This window comes from Dasypus novemcinctus, chromosome 17 (genome assembly GCF_030445035.2).
Source record: "Dasypus novemcinctus isolate mDasNov1 chromosome 17, mDasNov1.1.hap2, whole genome shotgun sequence".
Classification (NCBI taxonomy): Eukaryota; Metazoa; Chordata; class Mammalia; order Cingulata; family Dasypodidae; genus Dasypus; species Dasypus novemcinctus.
Window position 1 is genome coordinate 76,686,163 of NC_080689.1, and position 24,226 is coordinate 76,710,388.

Below are 24,226 nucleotides of genomic sequence, written 5' to 3' on the forward strand. Positions count from 1 at the left end.
AGTCAAGATGTGCAGCCATTACTTATGGAGTAGATAGCTATGCCTCCCTTCTTAAGGGTTGAGTATTTATATAATTTTTTGGAAATTCTTTTGCATGTGAGATTTGTCTCTTCTCCTTTAGTCATTAAACTATTCAGTCATTTATTTATATCAGTATGTACACACGGATTTTTATGTTATAGTTTCGATTATAATTCAATCCTACTTTATTTTGTTCATTCAAATTGTTCTGGCTGTGATCACAGGGAGGTTTTTCAATGAGTTCCTGTGTTCTTTGATATAACCTCATCATTATGTATGCATTTGTGGGGGGTGTTTGTGTATGTCGAGCATTTTCTTACTTTTCTGGCACATTGAAATGCTCCAAGCTCATCTTGTGTATTTCCAGACCTAGTCCTGGAATCAACCATTTATCCCAAAAGCCTGCAATCCTTTTATTTGAAAATAATAGAAACCAATATCTGGGATTTAGGTGTGCTTGTTGCTATTGGTGTGTTGTTTCTTGTAGGCCCTCCTACCTGGTGGGAGAAAAGATATATGTCCTCATATTAGCACATGTATATACATATATTTTATTAAACAGTTTTTATGTAAATAATGTAACTACCTGCATCTATATTAAGCTAAACATGAATTCACACTTATGTTTCTAGCTCTGATCCATTATCACCTGGAATATTCTTGCTCTCCCTTGTTTGAAAACTTGTACTTTAACAATAAGAAACCTGAGTTTCAACCCCAGACATTCATTTTCTTAATTGTTCCAGTCCAGTACACATACATAGCTATACTGGAATTGTCAGCATATAATGCCATGAGAAACAACTTTATCAATTAGAGTACAATATCTACGGTCAGTTCTTTTGCTTTTGGTCTTACAGTATCTACTCATTTAAAAAAATAATTGGGTCAGCACTTTACCCCACTCTCTTCAGAAAGGTTTTTGCATACCTTTTTAATACAGTTAAATACTCTTTTCATAGTCTGCATTCCTTGCTGGAATCCCCCTAAATCCTAAATGAATTTTTTTAAATTTTGCAAGATTAAGGTTCATTCCTTCTGCTGTACAATTCTGTTGGTTTTGACAAATGCGTAATATGTTATATCCATCATTAAAGTATCTTACAGAATAATTTTACTGTATTAAAAATTCCTATGCCTCACTTATTCTTCTCTCATAACTTCCTAAAACCTCTAGAAATCACTGATCATTTTTTCTTTCTCTACAATTTTGTAATTTCTAGAATGTTACATAGTTGGAATCAAAATGTTTATAGCTTTGTCAGGCAGACCTCTTAGCTTAAAATTTCTCCTTGTCTTTTTGTGACTTGATAGCTTATTTCTTTTTATTGCTGAGTAGTATACCAGTGCATGTATGTACAAGTTTGTCCATTCAGCTATTGTAAGACATCTTGATTGCTCCCAATTTTGGAAGTGAAAAATAAAGCTGCTATACACATTCATGTGCAGATTTTTGTTTGAACATAGGTTTTCAAGTCATTTTCATAAATACTTAGGAGCATGGTAGTTGGACATAATATGAAAACATTATATTTAGCTTTGTAAGAGGTTGCCAATTTGCCTTCAAAAGTGATTGCCTATGACAACAGGAATGAACCTTGAAGACATTATGTTGAGTGAAATAAGCCAAACACAAAAGAACGAATACAGTATGGTTTCACTGATATGAATTAAATACAGTGAGTAAACGTATGGAGTTGGACTTCAGAGTATAGGTTAGTAGGTTACAGAATATGGACTAAGAAGGGGGAGCTGATGTTGAATGTATGTAGAAACTTTAATAAATTTAATTGTAAATATTTGGTATATGGATGTAGTTGATAGTAGCACATTATACTGAGTAAAACAAATACTGTTGATTAATAAATGTGATTGTGGTTGAAAGGGGGTAGTCCAGGGAGGTTAATATTAATGGAAATACAAGTAGAGAATAATCTAGGGACTATATAACATAGTGATTTTGATAGTAGATAAGGATTGTGGTTAGTAATATAAATACAAGAATGTTCTTTTACTACAGAGTGCTAAGAAACATGATGATCATGGAAAAAATACCACTAATATAACTTTTAGAATATAGTTAATAATAGCATAATATTTTGCAGCAAAGGCAAAGGAGGTACAATATAAAAAAAGAATATGGGGTTTAGTTTCATGATATGTGAATATGATTAAGCATTTTTTCGTCATTTTCGTCATAAACAAAGAGACCTTGGGCATGTTATTTTACCAGTCTATACTCATCTGCATATCTTTCTGAAGACTAAAGTAGTTTGTTGTCAGGATTAAAGGAGATAAATGTGCTTGTCAGACTTGTCTGGGATAATATGTTAAACTGCCTTTTGTCTATTATCTTTTTTTGAAGTTAAAATAAATTTTACTTTATAAAAAATGTGATTGTGCTGATTGACTTCCAACCATGACAGTAAGAAGAACTTTGATGGCCTGCTTTCCAAGGAAACTGATGAAAAGTATAAGAAAGCAACCATTTAAAGTCTCTGGAAATTATTCAGTTGGTAAATAGCAAATGAAGAGATATCTATTCAAGCACGTCAACTAAAATTAGGTGAGAAAGGTCAAACTTGTGGCATTTGAACCAAGGCTATTCATTTCCTCCCCATTTCTCAGGTTTGTGAGATGGAGAATCCACAAGTGAACTCTATAACCAAGAACACAGAGATCCATCTCTCCCTAGCTCCCAGAGCATTTCTCACTGTGACTCCAGATATCTGTTGATGAAGGTTGATAGCTTGAAATCCTGGATGAGTATAGTTGATAGGGAATATTCCTTCTTCTTTTCAGCCCTGACTCATGGAAGAAGCTTCTACCTTCAAACATGTCACTGCTGAGAATACTGGAGCCCTGTGTCACTTTGCCACATCTTGTGAGGGGATGGTTACATATCAGGAAAAGAGAAGCAAGAGAATCCTGCTCTTATTCTTTTCACTGAAGTCTTTGCTTCTAGATCCGAAGTCACTCAGAGAGAAACTTTTCATTGACCTTAACCCTATCTCCAGAGTCCTGCTTCTAATAGTTTGCCTAAGAGAAGAAACCAGTTATAAAAACAGATATCTCCTAATCTCTTACCAAAGGAACTGACTTCATTTGCAACAAAGAGTGTTGCACAAATAAATAAATAAATAAGGAATAAAACAAAGAGAAAAAAAGAATGAAGAGAAAGGAAATGAACTTCAGAGATTAATGGGACATAAACACACATACATGAATTGGGAGTAGCAGAAGAAGAGAAAAGAGAGAAAGGATCAGTAAAAACATTCCAAGAATTAATAGCTTTAAATGTCCCCAAATTTATTTAAAAAACAATAACCTACACATTCACCACACTCAAAGTGCTTCAAATAGAAAAGTGCAAAGAGATTCACAAACAAGGACACCAAAGAAAAAGTTATGAATGTCAAATGTTTAAGGAAAATATCTTGAAAGGAGCAAGAGTAAATGGTATTGTGTTTTCAAGGGAACTACAATGATATTAACAGCTGAATTCTTAGAAGAATTAAAGCAGGTCAAAGGCAGTGGGATAACATATTCAATGTACTCAATAAGGAAGAAATTATCAACCCAAAAGTCTATATCGGCAGTGGACTTGACCCAATGGTTAGGGCATCCATCTACCATATGGGAGGTCTGCATTTCAAAACCCGGGCCTCCTTGTCCCGTGTGGAGCTGGCCCATGTGCAGTGCTGACGTGCACAAGGAGTGCGGTGCCACGTAGGGGTGTCCCCAGCATAGGGAAGCCCCACACACAAGGAGTGTGCCCCATAAGGAGAGCCACCCAGCGGGAAAGAAAGTGCAGCCTGCCCATAAACAGTGCCCCACACACGGAGAGCTGACACAACAAGATGATGCAACAAAAAGAAATACAGTTTCCTGTGTTGCTGACAACAACAGAAGCAGACAAAGAAGAAGACACAACAAATAGACAGAGAGAACAGACAACCAGGGTTCGGGGGGAAGGGGAGAGAAATAAATAAATAAATAAATCTTTAAAAAAATAAAAAAAAATTATAAAAGCCTATATCTATTAAAGTTATTGTTCAAAAATGAAGGAGAAATAAAGACTTTCCCAGAGAGACAAAAACAGAAAATCTGTTGCTGGCAGACCTACCTTACAAAAAATATTAAATGAAATTCTTCTGCCTGAATGCAAATGATCCTACATGGCAATTCAGAGCCACATGAAAAAACAAAAGTACCAACAATACATATTTCCCCTTTATTCTCTTAATTGATTTAACATCATTGTACAAAATATGTGTATAATATATACGGTCATACAAACACAGAAATTGATATGTGTTCCGAATATATGCTGTTTATAGGGAATACACTTCAGATTCAAACTTAAGAAAATCTTTAAAGTAAAAGTATAGAAAAAGAAATATTATACAAATAGCAACTACAAAAAGCTGGAGTAGCAACACTAATACCAGATGAAATCTATTCTAAAACAAAAGGTGCAGAGAGGTATAGCTCAGTGGTCGAGTGCTTGCTTTGGATTTACTAGTTCTTGGGTTCGTTCCCTGGGGGGGTACTTCCTAAAAATTAATAAACAAATAAACAACTAAAAAGGAAAAATAATAATAAATGGTACCAGAGAAAATGAGGGACATTTTTATAAAATAAAATATAATATAAAATTTTATAAAGGGGTAAATCCATAAGGAAGATATAAATGTGTAAAAACGTATGCATATTGTAGCAGTTTGAAATTGTTTATAAATTCCAAAAATAGACATTGGATTATGTTTTTAAAATGGTCTGTTCTTCTGGGCATATTAGATTATATTGGATTCAGAAGTTTCACTTTTACTTGATTAAATAATTAAGGCTTTGTTTGGGCCACATCAGTAGGATGATGACTCATAGAGAAACCCACCACAGAAAAGGGAGAGAGTTTTGATCCTGCAGCCCAGGAAGTAAACACACAGAGAAGTAAATAAGTGAGAAAGGAAGAAGTCTCGATTAAGCGCAGCAGAGGCCCCAGAAAGAGAGATGGCCTTGTGAGACAGCAGAGAAACTGAGCCAGGAGAAAGGCAAGCCCTGGGAAGAAAGGAACCCAGGAAGCCTGAACCCTGCAGACATGGGCAGCTATCTTGCTCAAATACATGGCAACAGACTTTGATGAGGAAGGTAACTTATGCTTTATGGCCCGTTAACTGTAAGTTGCTATCCCAAATAAAAAGCCAACAGATTAACCGTATTTTGAATCAGCACCCCTTTGAATGACTAATACCCACCTTATAACAGATATAAAAAAATATGTGAAGCCAAACCTGGCAGAAATGAAGTGAGAATCAGAATTCCACAAATATTGTTAGAGATATCAATAACCACTTTCGGTGATGGATAGAAAAACTAGACAGGAGATCAACAAGGAAATAGAAGACTTGAATAACACTATAAATGAACTAGACTTAATGGACATCTGTAAAACACTCTCTACCCAATCACAACAAAACACACATTCTTCTCAAATGCGCATGGAAAAATCTCCAGAATAAGACATATGCTAAGGAAAAACACAAGGCTCAATAAATTTAAAATGATAGAAATAACACTAAGTATATTCTCCATCCAAATTGGAATTAAATTAGAAAAGTAGTAGGAGAAAAATTTGTAAAACTCACAAATATGTTGAAATTAAACCACACACTCCTAAATAACAAATGAATTACAGAAGAAATCTCAGAGATACTTCAAGAGTTATGGAAATTAAGACACAAAGTATTAAAAAAATTTGAATTAGAGCTAATGCAGTGCTTACAGGTAAATTTATAGCTGTAAAATCTACATTAAAAAAGACAGAGGATCACATATTATTAACCTATTCTTCCAACTTTAGACAATGGAAAAGGAAGAGTATACTAAACCAAAACTAGCAGAAGGAAGGGAATAATAAATATTAGAGCAGGAATAATAAGTATTAGAGCAGGAATGAATGAAATAGAGAATAGAAAAAGCAATAGAAACCATAATCAGGAAGAACAAATGAAATAAAAACCTGGCTCTTCAGAAAGATAAATAAAATGGACAAATCTTTAGCTAAATTGACAAAGAAGTAAAGAAAGGAAACTTGATTGATTGGAATAAGCTGAAAGTATGGACATTAAAAATGACTCTACAGAATTAAAAAGATTATAAAGAAATACTGGGAACAATTGTATATCAGAAAATTAGATAATTTAGATGAAATGGAAGAATTCCTAGACACACACTAACAAGCAAAACTGACTCAAAAAAAAAAAAAAAAAATCAACCAAAAACACCCATGAAGTAAAAGTTAGGCATAGATGGCTGGACTGCTGACTTCTACCAAACATTTAAAGATCTAGAATCAATTCTCCACTGATTTGTACAAAAATAGATATGGAAAGAGTACTTCTGAACTCATTTTGTGAGGTCAATGTTACGCTGGTATCAAAAAAGAGAAAAAAAATAATCACAAGGAATGAAAACTATAGACTAAATTCTCCTATCATTATGGGTACAACAATTTTCAACAAAATACCAGCAAATAAGATCCAGCAAAATATAAAAAGAATTTTACACTCTTACCAAATGGAATTTATCCCAGGGGTGCAAGTTGGGGTCAACATCTAAAAATTCAATTAATGTAATGAATAATATCGATGAAATTTAAATATCATGTAAATCATCTCAATAGATGCAGCTGAAAGTTGATAAACGCCAACACTGTTTCATGATTAAAAGAAACATTTAATACACACATTGTATTGTTAAGAACAACACAATGCATTTATGAAGTCAAATTCCTCAACTTCATAAAAAGCATCTACACAAATCCCACAAAAAAAATTATAATTGATTGAGAAAGACTGGATGTTTCACCACAAAGATGAGGAAAATGACAAGGATGTTTGCTCTTGAAACTTCTCTTCAGTGTTGCCCTGGAGGTTCTATCTAGGGCAATAAGAGATGAAAATAATAAAAGACATTTAAACTGAAAAATAAAAATAAAATTATATTTGCATATGATATGGTTTGTTCGTAGAAATTTCTAAGTATGAACTAAAATACTATTGGATTTAACAAAATTTAGCAAGATTGCAGGATAAAAGATGGTTATATAAAGATAAGAATGAAACATTATGTTCATGTTCCTTCATGGAATAGCTAATAGGCCTTATATTAGTAGCTATGTTGATACATTATTTCTGTAAGGATGGCCATTAATGTTCAATGCGGTCACCCCTCGGGCTGAAGCGTGGTTTGCTGGCCTGGCGGGGGAGCAGCCGCGGCAGGCCAAGCCGCTGCCCCCATAATAGGGTGGCTGGTCGAACTCACCGCCACCCCTGAAGGAAGCTTGGCATGGGCGCAGAGTGCCCTCAGGTCTCCCCTTCTCGGCAGCCATGCTTCCGCGGCCGCCCCTCCTCCCGGATGGCGCCACACGATGCCTTCTTTCTCCCTGCGCAGGCGCAGGGCGGAAAAATCCCGTCTGCCCTTTTCCCCTCCCCCGACAGCAGCAACAGCCAGGTGTGGGCGGAAAAATCCAGCCCGCCCTTTTCCCTTCCCCCGACAGCAGCAACAGCCAGGCGTGGGCGGGAAACTCAAGTCTGCCCTCCACCCCAGCAACAGCAGCCACCAATCCCTAAACCCTGTCCCTTCCCCCAGCAACAGCGACAGCCAATCCCTAACCACCACCCCTCCCCCGTCCAGTACCGCCCACTGACCTTTCGCCGGCAACCAATCAGAACGGGGCGTGGCTTCGACCAATCAGCCTTCCCCAGCCCCTATAAAACTGTTGCCTCTCCCTCAATAAAGTGGACTTGCGTGTTTACCTTGTCTCCGCGGTAGTTCTTCTGCCATGCGCCCTCCAGTCCTGAGAGCCCCCGACAAGGGCCTGGCCTCCCTTGTCCCCAGTTCGTCGCCGGCTTCGCCGGGCGACCCCGTCAGCCAAACCGCGCAACCCCTTGTGAGACCGATCCCTCGTCTGCTGCCGGACCGATCCCTCGTCCCAGGTGGGACCGACCCTTTGTCCCAAGCGGGACCGACCCCTCGTCCAGAGCTGGACCGACCCCTCGTCCGCAGCCAGACCCCACCTCTACCGACCGAGCAAACCGTCGCAGTTCAACTCATAAGTAAGTTTTAAACAATTATTTGTGGTTGTCAAAAGAATTATGATGAGTACTATTTTATCCCATTCAGTCAAGCCTACTGTTTTTCTTAAATCACCTTTTGTGTTAAGTGCAGTTTCTTATTGCTATAATACTGTACTACATCTAAAGATTTCATGCTCTTTTGGTTGCTTGCCATTTCTTTTGACTCCCACTGTTCTGAGCTTAGAATGTGCACTCTTTGTTTTCACTGGTTTATTGGTTGGTTGATTTTGTAGGCATATGGGGGCCTACAGTGTGTTTTGGGACATTTATTGAATGTCAAAGAAAAACATTTTTCATTAATTTTACAATTTTCCTTTTGTTGTATGACTCTTACTTTTAATGGTTTGAGGGAAATTACAAGGTATTATTTTAGAATAAATTAGTAAAAGAATTTATATTGAATAAATACATTAGTTTCCTTCATCAAACAACTATTCTAATCAGCTTCTCTCAATTTGGAATAAAATCGGTTGCCTATTTTAGTACCATGTATTTCCTTATTTTGTCTTTACAATATACTTTTAAACATACTTTCTTTTTGTCTAACAATAACTTAGTAAACTAGATAAATAAATTAATGTTCTTATTTTATAAAGGAGCTAGCTGATTATGCATGAGGGTCAAGGGGCTTTTTCAGGACAGTTAAGTTAGTGAACAGCAGATCTAAGTCTTAACGTTAAATCTCACATTTTGCCCCTATCTGTGTGTATGTGTGTGCTTGTGTGTGTGTATGTCAAAAGGAGTAATGGTGATGGTAGTGAAGGAATCCTCTAAAAATCCTCTGAATTAATGCTATAGTTTCTCAATGTGGAAAGCTTACTTTAAATGCCACCAAATATCCAACACTTATAATTTAGAAATGCAAAAACTGAGCCTCAGAAAGAAACACAGATTATATGAGTGTTTAAAGGGTTCTAGTTTTGAATAAGGCAGATCTAGTTTCAGTTTGTTCACACACTATGAGTGTGAGGAAAAGCTGTTTCCTTTAACTTGCTGAGCCTTACTTGTTGCATATGTAAACTGAGGTTAATGAAATAGATCTCACAGTGTTGCTTGTAGGCAATATGTGAGCTAAAGCACAGGGAGGCTTAGCTGGTGCCAGGCTGAAAGTGACAGTCAATGGTATTTGCAGTTATAGCAGTAGGAGTTTCAGTGGCCACTTCTCTCCCTCTTTTCTCTTCTACTCCAGGTCTGCAGTCAGTGCCTAGAGGAACTGATATTTGAATGCAGGTTTTGCTATGAAGACATCTTGCTGCATAGGCTCTCAGGGAGAAAGACACTCCCATAAGAGCGCCAATAAAATGTACTTTTAATAAAACCAAAGCTTTTAATATTGAATGAGCATATTGATCTGTTATGATTCATATTTTGTTCTTGAGGTAAATAGACATGTATCTAAAAAGTTAAAGACTTCCATCATCATGCTCAAAAAAGGCATTAGGGGAAGAAAATAAAATAAAAAATAAAGGGGAAAATATTTACTGTGACTGTCACTGACTTTCTGAAAAATTCCAATTACATATCAGGAGAATTTCCCCCCTTCGGCAAGAAACTGAAATTTCTTTTGCTGAGAAAGCCTTTATCAAGCAGTTGAATAACTCATCTATAAGAAGTGCACCCAAGAGGAAAGCTGCCTGTTTCATTCTATTCATTGTGTTAAAAAAAGACGGAAAGAAAGAAAGCAAAGGGGGAAAAAAACAAAATATTAGTATATTTCGTTACTGTAATGTATTAGATTTGTATTCTTAACTATAGCTTTCCCAGTTTGGAAAATTGCCAAAGTACGGATGTCCTCCCAATGCCAATGCCAGGGAGATGATAACAAGATAGTGACTCTTTTTTAGCCATTCAGCCAAAATCAATAGTGTTTTAGTGGAGCTTCAGTGAGAAAACAGCTTGTCATGCTAGCAGCTAAGCAATATGTGTCAACAGAAAGAAACCACTGCTTAGAGCCGGCAGGCCAGGAGATGACAATTGTAGGCATGATTGCTTATTGCTGGTGGTTTCAGGTCACTGAAGCACAGCATAAACTCTGATTAAAAGAGAAGCCTGCAATGATGGGAAAGCAATGTTTTATTCTGAAAGTTAGAGTTCCTTTGGGTTTGCAATGTGACCAGAGCAAGGCAAGATATACATAATGCTGCTGGGTTTTCGGGACAACAAAACACATACTCAGTTAATATTTTTCACATGATGTCAAATATCCAGATGATTCTGGCTAATGGATAAATGGGTAAATGAATTTTCTGCCAGCTAAGTCACCATAGTGTAAAAAATTAAAGGTGTGACCTTGCTCTGCAGACTGCTGGGGTACAGTTGCAGAACTCTACCAATTCCTAGACATGTGGCCAGAGAGCAAGTCATTAACCTCTCTGTGCCTCCTTTCTTCAATGGTCTAAAGGAGTAATAGTACATATTTCTTTGGGTTATAATAGAAATTAAATAATGAATATATTTCAAGAACTCAGAACACTTCCTGACTCAAAAGATGCAAATAGTATACAATTTACTCATTTAAAGTCTACAGTTTGATGGCCTTTGGTATGTTCACACATACCTTCACCACAATCAATTAAAAATTTTTATATTATCTCAAAAAAAAAACACCCCACATCATGCAGCCATTATGCTCCTAGCCCAAGGCAGCCACTAATCTACTTTCTGTCTCTGTAAATGGAATTGTCCACTATGTGGTCTTTGGCGACTGTTTTTTTTTTACAGGAAGCATAATGTTTTCAAGGTTCACCCATGTTTTAGCCTATATCAGTACCTCATTCTTTTATATTGCTAGATAATATTCCATTGCATGGATATACCACATTCTATTTATCCACTCACCATTTGATGGACATTTGGATTGTTTCCACTTTATGGCTCTTATGAATAATGCTGCAATGAACTTTCATATACAAGTTTTTTATGTGGACTCATAAATTTTTGATAGGTTCCCTTATTTTTTAACTAATTATCCAAAATCCTAAATGTCTGCAAATCAGGCTATATATTCCACTTCATTTTAACCATATTGTTGCAGTAAGGCTGCAATGTGTAGTTTCAATCCTACCTTCCATTACTCCTCTCCAATCCTTTCCATTACAATTATTCAATTGTTTCTTCATTCATAACCTGATGAAAATTATTTTGCTTTCGTTGGTCCTTGTTTTATTCTGATTAAGGATACAGGTACTTGCACACCCTCTCCACCACACCTAAAAGAAGAAAAACATCTCCAGAGTCTGGATTAAAGTAAGAAGCACTTTCAGCTATGAAATTCATCTCTTTAAGATTTAAAAATATACATATGTGTGTGTGTATATATATATATTTATGTCTTATATGTAATATACATACATTAGTGTTTATTATATATAACTGTGTGAGTATATACATATGTATATATTAGTATTTATGCATATGTATACACATTTATACATGTGTGTGTGTCTATATATATGTATATGTGTGTGTGCCAAAATAGAGGCAATTGGTTCATTTAGACAGTTTGAGACAATTTTTAAAGCATTCTTCACAAATAGTCCTTGAAAGAAGATGTGGAATCCTTCTTTTTATTGGACTTATTGACAGAAATGCCAATGAGAACATTTCAAGGTGAGATTCAGATGCAAGTAAATGGCAGGAACTGATACTAAAAAACTTCTCCTCAACATTTCTGGATGCCATTAACTTTGATGAATAAAACCTTCAATTTAAAATAACTATTTGATCACAGAATGAGATGGCAACCCCTCATTTTATTTTTAGATAAAGGCAAGAGTGGAAAATATATTGGTTCTATAAAATAAGTTATGAACATTGTCAATGTAGAAGCTGATTATGCATTGAATCTGCATCCCCACAATACCCATGGAAAGTTTTCATAAAATAAACAAGTCTTTGGTCACCACTATTTTGTGGAGTGCATAAAAAATATTTAATGTTTGCAAGGCTAACCTGGCTGTAAGGGGGAAGACCTACAGTGGTTGCCATATTGTAAGCTCTGTCTCCTGAATGTATGGGACTGGATACAATAAAGATTTTGGTAACTCTAAAGAAAACTGGAGTCAATGGCAAATAAATGCATACCTGTGCTAACATTCTCAGTCAATGTGGCTGAAAGTTGGGAAGAATTGAAAGTTAAAGAACCACCTGTCCCCATCTCTACCCCAATGATGCAAGATACCCCAATTAATTATACAACTATATATTTGCCTTAATTTTTTTCACATTCTGGTGTTCCTTTTCACTCATTTGTTTCTCTTCAGAAAGTCCTGTGACTATGAAAGGCAGTATTTATTCTTCTTCTTTTACAAATGTGAAACCTGGCTCTGGAGTGTCAGTTCATTTGCCTAAAGATACAGGCAGGTCAATGAGTTCATCAATGCCTAGGTTAACTTTATAAAGCCTACTGTATACAGTCTGACCAATTTGGTCTTGAGCACCTGTGGGACTGAATGAAAAATACCACCCCTTTTTCCTTAAATTGTTCTGAAATTCTATTAGTACACAGGTTTGTTTTGTTTTTTTTTCCATAAGAAATAATCACTTAGAATGTAATTTTTTAAAATGATACCAAAATTTAAGATTGCGTTATAATTATACTATCCTGCTAACCTTTTTGCAGTTCTCTCAGATAGTGAATGTGATAGGTAGGAAAATGTTCTCTTGAAAATGCCTGTGTCCTAATCTCCATAATCTATGAACATGTGAGATTACATGACAAAGGGGAATTAAGATTGCTAATCAGATGATCTTGGGATGAAGAAGTTATCCTGGGTTATCTGAGTCTGTTCAATGCAATCAAAGTAACAGTGATGCAATATACAAAGGAAACAATGCACTTTGAAAATTAGAGGAAGAAGGCTGTGAGCTAAGGAATGGAATGAAATAGTCTTCTAGAAGCTGGAAAATGTACAGAAATGGGTTCTTTCAGAATTTTGCCCTGACAACACCGTGATTTTAGCTCAGCAAGTCTTCTGAACTACAGAACTATAAGAAAACAAATTTCTATTGTTTAAGTCAGTAAGTTTGTGGCAGTAATAGGAAACAAATGCAGTGGACTGAATAATTTGCTCTATTGTTTCATTGGTGGCTTCTATTGATTTTAGCAACAAATAGTGGATGAAGGTCCACGACAGGAAATGTCTGCTGTTTCTTTGAGTCAGCATCCTCCTGCCAGCTACACAGTTTTCCATTATATATAATGTACACTGCTCTTGTTAGTAAATATAAAATATTAACTCCCTGGAGCCTAACATAGGTTGCACTGATCCATTTCCACGTCATGGACGTAACCGTATCAAGGATCTCTTGTTTCAGCTAATGGGAGGAGACTGTCCTTTGAAATACCAACAACAGTAGCAGGAGAAACAGCTAATATTTATTGAGTCCTTATTGAATTAGGCCCTTTATATGCCGGATGTACTTAACCTTTGTAGAAACCTCTTCAATTAGCTCTTAGTGCACCTTCCTTTTACACTGGAGAAAGCTGACTTGCATAAGGTAAAGTTACTTCTCCAATGTCATGGAAGTAATAAGAGGTAGAGCCAGGACTCCAGACAAGGTAAACTGCTTAATTCGAGAGCATTTGGTTTAACCACTGCCTTACCAGGCTCCCAAGGACAACATCACAAACACACTTGAGAATAATGTCATCAATAAAGATGATAAAGCTAAGTATATAATGGAGGAAACCACATACCTGGATACAGGACATACACAGATTTGTCATAGTTGAAGTAAATCCAAATTATGATATCAATATGAGTTTTTAGAAAGGTTCACATTATTGCAAAGATTCTTCAATTTTGTTAAACATTTTACTTAGGCCTGGGAAGGGGGAATTAAATGCTCAGTGTCGCTACTCCACATGCTAGCTCATTTAAATCAAAAGCACCTTTATGTTGGTAAATATTATTCTTCAAATATCAAAAATGATAGAAAGTGTGAAATTAGGAATAGCCATTTTAAAGCTAATTGCCCATGTGGTTAGTGAGCATTAGCCCTAAATTCAATTACAGCTATCTTGCAGTCCAAAGGTCATGACTTTTTTCGTTATTATCCTACAAAGAGCTTCCTCTCAACAGTAGCTTGCTTTCTCAATTCCTTGATGTACCATTATCTTGATAGAGAAGTGAGAAGTGGATATGTAAATGCATGGCTTAGCAAACTTAAAATGTGAGACATCTAATGATCATTAACAAATATAGATTTATATAATTATGAATTTTAAAAATATTTACATGATGTTATGCATTTGCATCATTGCATATCATGTATATTTTATGTGTATTGTCTATAAATACACATTTTAAAAGAAAATTCAAATAAATTCAAGTCTTTTGACATTTGACTTTCAAATGTCTAAACAGGTGGCATATACTCTTGAATAATAACTGAATGTGGTTTTTGCACCACCAGGATATCCCTTTTCAGGCTTTAAGTTTAAGCAAAAATGCCACCTCTCAATTCCATGCCTCTTAGGGGCAGATGTTTTATTGACTGTTTTGGGTAGACTGAAGCAATTACTCCTCTGCGCACTTTCTGACTTCATAACCTCCTGATTATATAGTGCCTGTGAAACCGGGTGGATTTTGTTTCCCTGCTCAATGAGAAACAATTCAGGGAAACAAAATATTCTTAAGTAAAGTGGTCAATAATTCATGCTAAAGTACGTTTCAATGTATTTGCATTTGAACCATTCCTTTTCTTCTTATCCTAGTATAACACCTGTGCGGCAAATCCTACCAATTTCTTCTGAGGCATTGATGCATTAATTAGGAAACTTATCCTTTATCTTTCATATGATTTCATCACCTGGCATTTTTCACCCCAGCATCTCGAGATCCAGGCACTAGTAGATTGTATGTTTTGGGGGTCTATTTTGGATAATTATTCTAAGGTGTAGAGTGTGGATTGAAGATACAAATCATATTAGTGTAATGGAAAAGGTGAGATGAAACTGAAAGCAAAGAAACCAGTTTAGGCACTATTGCTAAAGCTCCAGTGAGAAACACTGAATCAGCATTAGGCCTAGTTAGGCAGTGAACACTTTAAGAGGAAGTGGTTTGGCAACAATGAGTGACCAATTAAATGGATAATAGAGTAAGAGTGAAGGAGAAATCTAGAATGACATTAAATTGATCAGTCAAGCAAATGTTCTAATTTAATGTTTTATTAGTAAAAACTCTCTAGAAATATTTACTATTTGCCAATTGTAAAGAACGTTTGCTATCTATGAAGACTTCCTGTTTCGCACTCCGAATTTCTACATATGTTTTTCCTTGCTGGAACCAGCATCACGGGAGAGTTGAAATCCTACAAAGGTCAACTTTTTCTTGCATGTATTTGCGTCAATGTAAATACGACATTTTTTAAAAATTCTCCAATAATAGTAGTCTTACAAGAGCTTTTAAGACCTTTTTGATGTAATTTGAGTCAACATTCAATTTGCATTTCTATGTTTTTGATGAAAGTGATTTGAGTTTTATAAAATGTTCATCTATAATAATTCACATACTATAATAATTTTGATGTTGCAGCACTTCATAAAACATTATACATTTAAAGAATTACATTATCTCAGTTGGATATTGTCCAGAAGGATGAAATCTGATGAGGCTAGGCAAACTTAGCATGACTGATATAAAATCTATTTCAATAAACCAAGTTTTATTTTATTTTTGGGAAAAGGTATTATCTTTTATAGAAAGTTTCCAATAAAATAATATCTCACAACTTATAATTTTATAATGTATACTTTATTTTTCTTTTCACATTTTACAGGATAGATAAATTAGTTTATTCCAATAACAACAGTTGTTCCAGGAATTCTAATTCCAGATACCAGATCCAAAATGTCTATGTCCAATGAATTATTTTTCACCATTACTCTCCTTTTTTTTATAAGAGAAGATCTCACATAAATAAGGAAGTATAAACAGTTAATAGAAATGTCCTATGGAGCTATTTATCTCCCCAAGTTGAACTTTTTGTTGCACATTTCCTTTCCATCTTGTACCTATGCATCTCAAACATATTCACGAAGGCTTATTGCATAGAAAGCCATATTGCATATTGCATATTGCATTTCAATGCAAAGTTTCATTTAACACTATTTTAGACACACATACTAAGCAACAAAATTTGGTGATGAGAAATTAACTTGAACATACTTAGGTCAGTGCAACTTGGATAAATAAACAGAAAAGTCCCGGATGTTTTCTTATTGTGATGACTGTTTCATCATGTTAAAACATGGAATGGTGTCACAGCAAGTCAAAATAACATTCCAAATATCTTCATAAAGTGGGGTAACTTTTTTTTTTCTGTGCAAGACACAATGCAATGATGATGAAGAGAGCCAGAACTGTGGCATGCCTGAAAGTTTCCATGAAAAAATAATTGCTTTCCTTGTCCAAACAAAAATTTATCCTAAGTACTTCCCAGAGGGATGGGAGAGCAGGCTTACCAGAAAAACCGTGAGCAACAATTAATACTTCACATTTACAGTGTTATTTATATTAACAACAATTTAGCAGATTTTTACCCTTGTATGGTAACACAACTAATCTGTAGTGCTCTTTGGGGTTCCTGATAACCTGATCAGAATCAGACATTTCTTCTGCTAGTTGGCCTTACTACATATCTAATACATTTATTTGCTTATTTGTTTATTTGTGTTTTTAGTTATTTATTTACAAAACAGACTTTTCACTGTATTAGGATGAAATACGGTTGGATGCATTAGAGTGGAAACCACTGAGTGACACTTCCATTCCAGATCCCATAACTCTCTGGTTCTTCTGGTTATTATAACCTGATCCTTTTGGTAATAAAAACTTACCTTTGTTCATTTTAAAGCTTCCCTCTCAAGCTTAGTGTAAAATTTTTCTCCACTTCTCTCTAAGTGTGATCTAGATATCCATGAAGTCTTCCTAGCCCAACGTGGCTCCCTCAACTCTGGTCTCCCAGGGAATATATAATATTCATTATCTTTATTTTAAACATTTTATTTTTTTATTTTTAAAGAGGCTTTAGAGTAATGAATGTTGTATCAAGAATGTAGGGGATTCCCCTATATGCCACCACTCCCCTTCCCACCATTTTCCACATTAACAGCATCCTTCATTAGTGCAGTACATTTGCTACAATTGATGAACACATATTGAAGCATTGCCACTAACCATGGTCTCTAGTTTAATTATAGTTTTTACTTTGCCCCACACAATTTTACAGGTTTTCACAAAATATGTAATGGTCTGTATCCACCATTATAATGTCATGCAGGACAATACCAATGTCCCAAAATTTTCTGTCATTTTCAATTAATTTGACTTATAATATCTCATCTCGTTGAACTGAATAGTTATTTTGTAAAAAATTATAATTTATCATGCCCTTGTATTGTTATAAAATTTCCTGAGTCGATTAGATGAATATTATAGAAATTTTCTGCATTGTGTTTTTATTATTCACCAGATACACTTTTTCTTTAAATAAGTCAATTTGTGAGCTTATAAATTGTAAAAGAACTCTTGAATATCTCTTTGTTCTTTGATACTTGACATTTTTTTAAAGTACAATCTTTCAAAGAGAAGGTTGGCAACTACTATTTAAATCCTAGAATAAGAATCAAGTGTAACATGAAAAATATAATTTGCTCTTTTGAAATCTGAAGGCTTGGAGAATAACATTTACCAAAATGAGAGAATTTCATTATCATTAAAAAATAAAACAAATTTCCATAAACAGGGAGATATATTAAAGAACCCACAGGCAAGAGTTAAAATGTGTCTACCAAAAGATAAGCTGTGGTAACTGTTATGTCAGTAGCTTTGTTATTTTCTTCATTTCACCAAGTCATATGGATCTTTAGGGGTTTTTCTCTCATAAGATACTTCATTATTTTGATTTTAGGTTTCTTTTGTCTCTTTTATCTTTGCTTTACATAATTTCTCAGTGTAATAGCTAAACTGAGACTGTGCAGCTATTTTATTGTAATTCCAAAGCTGCAATAAAGAGAACCTTCTTTATAAAGTTTATACTGTGTCTCATTCCCTCTTCCATAGAACTTGGTTTGGGATATGAAATTTTTAAATTTGCTTCCACACAGCATAGACTATGGGATAAGCTTCTTTAAGAAGAAAAGTGGCATAGACAAATTATCCAGGAATTTGTTGCATCCATGGAGGAAAAGAAAAAAATATTTACATCCACATAAAATAAAGAACTTCTAATTAAGATTTAAAAAGACTCTTCCCTTTCACTTTCTTTTAATTGTTGCATTGTATTAGTTGTTTGCTATGTTACTAAAACATGGATCTGATTCCCAGTGATGTCTTTCCCTTTTTCTATTTTCAAGTAAGGTTTTCTAGGCTATCCCAAGTAGACACTCAGTCTTTCTTTAACTGTTATTTTAGAATCAGTCTTTTTTACTTTCTACTCTAAGCTCTCTAAGACCCTCCCTCTGTATCTCTACCTCTCATATTGAAACATTGTTACCAACCTACATACCCACTTAAAAGCATATACTTCACGTTATTGGAGTAATGGTATTATTTCTCCTATCAATAAAAATGTTACAGCTAGTCTTTGCAGAATGCATAATGTTGCACACAAAGCATTTTCCACATCCTGCTCATGGGGAAAAAAAAGAATGGCATGTACTTTTCACTATTTCTTTCATGAATTAGAGCAAAAAGTTGGAGTTATTATATATAAAACAAATATCAAAAGAATATTGAAGATGGAGAGAAGAAGCAGATTTACTAGAGACCTCAGAACCTCAAGAAGAGCACAGTGCCATGTGTTATTTTTGTTGTTGTTGTTGTTTTTATGCCTCTTATATATCCCAGAATAATTATCAGAGAAACCAGCAGGGTAGAAAGATCAACAGGTGAAAAAAAATTAAATTAAAAGCCCCAAGAAAAATGACAGCCTAGCAAAATGGAGAAACCGTACCTAATGTCTATAGAAAAAAAAATTAACCACAACCTTCCCATTACACCCCAATATCAAACAAAGGTCTAACAGATGACTTAGTCTTTCATACACTCCTGGCTCTACGGAGCTGCCCCTAAACCCCAGCTCAGAGTGCTGTCAAAGACGGTTGAGAGAGGAGCTGGGACTTTCATTCTCACTCAAAAATAACAAGCTCCACACCATGCAGTCCAGTGTAGCTGTATGGGGCAACCTCTACTTTCACCCTACCCAGGGGTAATAATATTCCCTTCCCTTTTCCACTAAGGAGCTTTCAGGCAAGGTCTAGAGGAGTTTGGGCATTTTCATGACCAATCTGAACTAGCACAGACACCTCCCACAATATAAGGGGGGCAGTAGCAAAGTTTCTCCCTCCATTCCAGCATAAGAGGGATGAGTGGGGGACCCAAGCAGTAACAGAGAACCCCTCCTTCTCCCAGGGGTCAGCAAACGCCAAGGGGAGATCCTGGAAGGAATTCCTCCCTCACATGCCAGTAACTAGGCAATGCCCTCCATCTCCTGCAAAAATGATATCTAAAGAAGCCTGTTAAGATACAAGATTCAATAAGATACAGAGTCTCCTAACTTTAATACCACAAATGTCCAGGTTTGAAAAAAATCACTTATCATGCCAAGAAGATCTTACTTTCAATAATAACAGGCAGTAAACAGAGGCCCAAACCCAAATAATCCAGATGTTAAACTTATATGACAGAATTTGAAAGCAGACATAAATCAATAGATGATATAAAAGATACAGATGGATATTTTAGAGATAAAAAAACAATATTCTGTGAATAATAATATTCTGCAATAAGAAACTCAATTATGGGAAACAGACTTGGCCCAGTGGTTAGGGCGTCCGTCTACCACATGTGAGGTCCGTGGTTCAAACCCCGGGCCTCCTTGACCCATGTGGAGCTGGCCCATGTGCAGTGCTTATGCGCGCAAGGAGTGCCCTCCACGCAGGGGTGTCCCCTGTATAGGGGAGCCCCACGCACAAGGAGTGCACCCATAAGGAAAGCCGCCCAGGGCTAAAGAAAGTGCAGCCTGCCCAGGAATGGCGCCACCCACACTTCCCGTGCCGCTGATGACAAAACAAGACGTAGCAAATAGACACAGAGAACAGACAACTGGGGGAGGGGGGGATTTAAATAAATAAATAAATCTTTAAAAAAAATTTTAAAAAAAGAAACTCAGTTATGGATCAACAGCAGAATGGAAAGAACAGAGAGAAGTACCAGTGAAATTGAAGATAGAACAATAGAAATTAACCAATCTGAACAAAAAAACGAAAAAAGGAAAAAAAATAATGGCATTTCAGGAACATATTGAACTCTATTATATCAAATATTCAAGCATTCATATTATTGGGGAGGTAGGCCTAAAAAAGTATTTCAAGAAATAGTAGCTGAAAATTTCCCAAATTTGGTAGAAGACGCAGAAACTTACAAATCCGAAAAAGCTGAATAAAGAACTCCAAACAGAATAAACTGAAACGAATCTATGCCATGACACATCATAACTAAAATTCTTGAAACTAAAGAGAAAGAAAGAAATTTCGAAGGTGATGAAAAAGAACCAACACATTATCTAGAGGAGAAAGACAATTGGAATGGTAGCCAGATTACTCATCAGAAACCTTGGATGCTAGAATAAAATAGCACAATATTTTTGAAGTGAAGGAAGAATTGTAAACTCAGAATTCTATATTAAAATATATCTTCTGAAGAAATGAGGGGGAAATCCAGATATTTTCATGTGAAGGAAAACCTAGAGAATTTTTATACGCAAGTGTAGTCTAAAAGAATAGCTAAAGAATGATCCCTAATGATAAAGAAAATAGAAAAGAAAGAATCTTGAGATGTCAGGAAGGAAGAAAGTACAATGGAAAGAGCAAATTTATACGTCAATAAAAACAGACTGTCCTTTTACTTTCAGTTCTTTAAATTATTGATGCCTGATGCAAAAATCATAATATTGTCTGATGTGTTATCAATGTATAGAGAATTATAGCCTCCAAAGGAGGAGTAAAAACATAATGGGAGGTTAGTTTTCTACACTTCACTTGAACTGATATAATATTTGACACTGAAAGACTGATAGTAAGTGATGTTTGAATAATAAATACCTGCAGAAGCCACTAAAAATTCTATATATAGACATAACACTCAAAAACATTATGGATAAATCAAAACAGAATTCTAAAAAAAAATGTTCAAATATCCCACAGGAATGCAGAAAAAGAAAAGAGATAATGATAGAGAAAGATCAAGCAGAAAACAAAAAACAAAGCCATGGCAAAATCATTCCCTAACATATCAATAACTACATTGCATGTAAATATTATAAATGCAACAATTAAAATACAGAAATTGTCAGAATGGACTTTTAAAGCAATTACACAAATACATCCTGCCTACAAGAACCTCAATTCAAATATAACTATATAAGTGGTTAAAAATAAAAGGATGGAAAAAAGTACCACACAAACAATCAAAAGAAAGTAGGAAAGGCTATATTAATATCAGATAAAGCAGACTTCACAACAAATCTCCATGGATCAAGTGGTTTCACTGGAGAATTCTATGACATATTTAAAGAAGAATTAACATCAATTCTATACTGTCTCTTTCAGAAAATAGAAGAGGAAGGAACACTTCCCAATTCATTTTCCTGGTACCAAAATCAGACAAAGGTAATACCAAGAAATAGAAATAATAAAGAAAGAAGGAAAAAAAGAAAAAGAAAATAAATTTAAAGACCAAAAGTCATCATTAATGTAGAAGCAAAATATCTTAACAAAATATTATCAAATAGAGTTCAGAAATATAAAGAATTATATATCACAGAAAAATGGGGTTTATTCAATGTCTGAAATAAAGTCTGTGTAATCCACCATAAAAACAGAGCAATTAAGAAAAATTATATGGTCATATCAATTGTTGCACAAAAATTATTTGACAAAATTCAATATCCATTCATGATAAAATAAAACTCACAAAACTAGAAATGGAGGCAAACTTGTTCAACTTTATTAAAAAAATTTACAAAAAAACTTAAAGATGACATAAAAATTAATGGTGAACTACTGAAACTTTTTCCCCTTAGACTGATAACAAGGCGATGAGGTCTGCTCTCATCACTGTTATCCAACATTACACTGGATGTTCTAGACACTACAAGAAGGAAAGAAAAGTAAAGAAAAGGCAGATGGATTGTAAAGAGAAAAATAAATCCATCCCCATTTGCAGATGATATTGTGGTCTATAGTATAAAATTCCATGGAATGTACAAGAAAAGAATTCCTGAGATTAATAAATGAGAAACAAGGCCAGAGTACACGAAATCAAACCACTTGACATAGATGTGCAATGGACACCACCAATCCAATGTCCACAGAGAAAATGTGGAATGGGTGTGGGAAGGGTAGCCATGGTGGCTGCTGGGTTTGGGGAATGGGAGGAAGAGTTGAGATGTGGAGGCGTTTTCGGGACGAGGAGATGTCCTGGGTGGTGCTTCATGGACAATTACGGGACATTGTAGATCCCCCCAGGGCCCACTGAATGGAACGTGGGAGAGTGTGGGCTATGATGTGGACCATTGACTACGGGGTGCAGTGATGCTCAGAGATGTACTTACCGGGTGCAATGGATGTGTCACGATGATGGGAGAGAGTGTTGCTGTGGGGGGAGCGGGGGGTGGGGGCGGTGGGGTTGAATGGGACTTCATATATTTTGAATGTAATTTTTAAAAATAAATAAATAATTAAAAAATACAATGTCAATTTTATTTCTATGAAAAGCAATGAATATGCAGATATCATATCTCAAAATGCATCATCATTTATAACACCCCCCAAAAAAAGAAACATTTAGGTCTAATTCTAGGAAAATTAGTATAACAATTTTATACTGAAAACTACAAAATTCTGATAAACAATCATAGAAGACCTTAATAAATCAAGGCATACCATGCTTATGGATTGCAAGTCTCAACAAAATACCAAATTTAGTAATTTGCAATTGATATACAGACTGAACACACTTCCTAACAAAGCCCAACACAATTTTGTGGATATGGATATGTTTTTCCACAATGTACATGGTTAGTTAAAATGTCAAGGACATCTAAGATTGAAGTAGAAGAATAAAGTGTAAGGAATCATCTATATTATATCAATATTTACATTTATTATGAAGCTACAATAATTAAAATACATAGTTTTGAGGGAGGGATATACACATCAATCAATGAAATAATGAACCCAGAAATAGACCAATACAAATATGTTCAACTAATATATGAAAGTAAAATAGCAATTACATTAAAAAGACTTTTTTTTTCAAAAAGTGGGCTAAAGCAATGGGACATAAGCATCAAATAAGAGGAAAAAGGAAGAGGAGGAGGAAAAGGAAGAGGAAGAGGTAGAGGAGGAGACCTAAATCCCACACCTTATGCAAAGATTAACTCAAAATAAGTAAAAAATTAAATGCAAAATGCAAAATATAAAACTTTGGGGGGGGGGAAAGGCAACATTCAAGATGTATGCCTCAGAAAATAGTTGTTAGACTTTACAACAAAAACATGGTCTCTAAACGGAAAAATTCACAAATAAAAGGGCATGAAGGCCATTGCTAATAAAAGTAAATATAGCTCTGGAAGACAGAAATAAATGATCATCTCTGATGAGGAATTATAATTATTTGTGAAAAAAATATACAATATGCATTCATGAACCTTTCTAAAACACAAGATGTGAAGTAATTTTTACTTGCTGCACAAATTAACAAACAACAATTAGAATGGAAATACTTCTCTTCAACCTTAATGAATAAGCACTTACCTATTTTTAAAAAAGGTTAATAAGAAAAGGGAAATATTAATTAAAGGATAGATTTACATATATCTCCTAAATAATTGATTGATTAGAGAGAGTATACAATTCAATGAAAAAAATGACATCACAGAAATCCCAAGATAAATCCTATTAAGTTTTTTTTCTTGAAATACAATAGGTATACAGCACCATATAAGCAAGAAATTGTGAAATATGTAATTCATGCCACCTATTGATTCTCTAGATA

At 35.1% G+C, this 24,226-nt stretch overlaps 1 long non-coding RNA gene across 1 annotated transcript in view; it reads right to left on the bottom strand.

Moving 5' to 3' along the window:
• Window positions 1-351: 351 nt before the first annotated feature.
• The window catches only part of LOC131273870 (uncharacterized), a 51,703-nt gene continuing 27,828 nt past the window's right edge, over window positions 352-24,226 (bottom strand). The window contains exons 2-3 of the long non-coding RNA XR_009181040.1: window positions 11,227-11,371; window positions 352-518 (exon numbers count right to left, since the gene is read on the bottom strand). This is a non-coding gene — a long non-coding RNA (uncharacterized lncRNA). The remainder of the gene's footprint in view (window positions 519-11,226; window positions 11,372-24,226) is intronic.